This window comes from Arachis ipaensis, chromosome B4, assembly GCF_059453495.1.
Source record: "Arachis ipaensis isolate K30076 ecotype BB chromosome B4, ASM5945349v1, whole genome shotgun sequence".
Classification (NCBI taxonomy): domain Eukaryota; kingdom Viridiplantae; phylum Streptophyta; class Magnoliopsida; order Fabales; family Fabaceae; genus Arachis; species Arachis ipaensis.
Genome location: NC_142439.1, coordinates 53,111,920 through 53,114,164, shown reverse-complemented (window position 1 = coordinate 53,114,164; position 2,245 = coordinate 53,111,920). Strand labels below are relative to the sequence as shown.

The following is a 2,245-nucleotide window of genomic DNA, read 5'->3' as shown; positions in this document are numbered from 1 at the left end:
ATTTATTCATCTACTAACATCTCTCCCTCACCCACCAAAAATCCGAACCCTCTCTCTCTCTCTTTCTGAGTTCAGATTTTTCTCTTCTTCTTTTCTTCTACTAACAATAAGGAACCTCTTTACTGTGACATAGAGGATTCCTCTTCTTTTCTTTTTCTCTTCTCTTTCTTATGAGCAGGGACAGAGAAAAAGGTATTCTTGTTGAAGCTGATCCAAAACCTGAAAGGACTCTGAAGAGAAAACTAAGAGAAGCTAAATTACAACAATCCAGAGACAACCTTATTGAAAATTTCGAACAAGTAAAGGAGATGGCAGCCGAACCCAACAACAATAATGCAAGGAGAATGCTTGGTGATTTTACTGCACCTAATTCCAATTTACATGGAAGAAGCATCTCCATTCCTACCATTGGAGCAAACAATTTTGAGCTGAAACCTCAGCTAGTTTCTTTGATGCAGCAGAACTGCAAGTTTCATGGACTTCCATCTGAAGATCCTTTTCAGTTCTTAACTGAATTCTTGCAGATCTGTGATACTGTTAAGACTAATGGAGTAGATCCTGAAGTCTACAGGCTCATGCTTTTCCCTTTGCTGTAAGAGACAGAGCTAGAGTGTGGTTGGACTCTCAACCCAAAGATAGCCTGAACTCTTGGGATAAGCTGGTCACGGCTTTCTTAGCCAAGTTCTTTCCTCCTCAAAAGCTGAGCAAGCTTAGAGTGGATGTTCAAACCATCAAACAAAAAGATGGTGAATCCCTCTATGAAGCTTGGGAAAGATACAAACAGTTGACCAAAAAGTGTCCTTCTGACATGCTTTCAGAATAGACCATCCTGGATATATTCTATGATGGTTTATCTGAGCTATCAAAGATGTCATTGGATACTTCTGCAGGTGGATCCTTTCACCTAAAGAAAACACCTGCACAAGCTCAAGAACTCATTGACATGGTTGCTAATAACCAGTTCATGTACACTTCTGAGAGGAATCCTGTGAGTAATGGGACGCCTATGAAGAAAGGAGTTCTTGAAATTGATACTCTGAATGCCATATTGGCTCAGAACAAAATATTGACTCAACAAGTCAATATGACTTCCCAGAGTCTGAATGGAATGCAAGCTGCATCCAACAGTACTCAAGAGGCTTCTTATGCAGAAGAAGCTTATGATCCTGAAAACCCTGCAATAGCAGAGGTGAATTACTTAGGTGAACCTTATGGAAACACCTATAACCTATCATGGAGAAATCATCCAAATCTCTCATGGAAGGATCAAAGGCCTCAACAAGGCTTTAATAATGGTGGAAGAAACAGGTTTAACAATAATAAACCTTTTCCATCATCCACTCAGCAACAGACAGAGAACTCTGAACAAAATACTTCTAATTTAGCAAACTTAGTCTCTGATCTATCTAAGGCCACTGTAAGTTTCATGAATGAAACAAGGTCTTCCATTAGAAATTTGGAAGCACAAGTGGGCCAGCTGAGTAAAAGGATTACTGAAATCCCTCCTAGTACTCTCCCAAGCAATACAGAAGAGAATCCAAAAGGAGAGTGCAAGGCCATTGACATAAGCACCATGGCCGAACCTGTAAGGGAAGGAGAGGACATGAATCCCAAGGAGGAAGACCTCCTGGGACGTCCAGTGGTCAATAAGGAGCTTCCCTCTGAGGAACCAAAGGACTCTGAGGCTCATCTAGAGACCATAGAGATTCCATTGAACCTCCTTATGCCATTCATGAGCTCTGATGAGTATTCCTCTTCTGAAGAGAATGAGGATGTCACTGAAGAGCAAACTGCCAAGTTTCTTGGTGCAATCATGAAGCTGAATGTCAAATTATTTGGTATTAAAACTTGGGAAGATGAACGTCCCATGTTCACCAATGAACTAAGTGATCTGGATCAACTGACATTGCCTCAGAAGAGACAGGATCCTGGAAAGTTCATAATACCTTGTACCATAGGCACCATGATCTTTAAGGCTCTGTGTGACCTTGGTTCAGGGATAAACCTCATGCCCCTCTCTGTAATAGAGAAACTGGGAATCTATGGGGTGCAAGCTGCTAAAATCTCATTAGAGATGGCAGAAAATTCAAGAAAACAGGCTTATGGACAAGTAGAGGACGTGTTAGTAAAGGTTGAAGGCCTTTACATCCCTGCTGATTTCATAGTCCTGGATACTGGAAAGGAAGAGGATGAATCCATCATCCTGGGAAGACCTTTCCTGGCCACAGCAAGAGCTGTGATTGAT

At 41.4% G+C, this 2,245-nt stretch overlaps 1 non-coding gene across 1 annotated transcript; it reads right to left on the bottom strand.

Annotated features, from left to right (window-relative positions):
• Positions 1–706: 706 nt before the first annotated feature.
• On the bottom strand, positions 707–814 carry LOC148567588 (small nucleolar RNA R71). The gene has a single exon (XR_015882723.1). It is a non-coding gene; the product is annotated as a small nucleolar RNA R71 (small nucleolar RNA).
• Between the last annotated feature and the right edge of the window lie 1,431 nt (positions 815–2,245).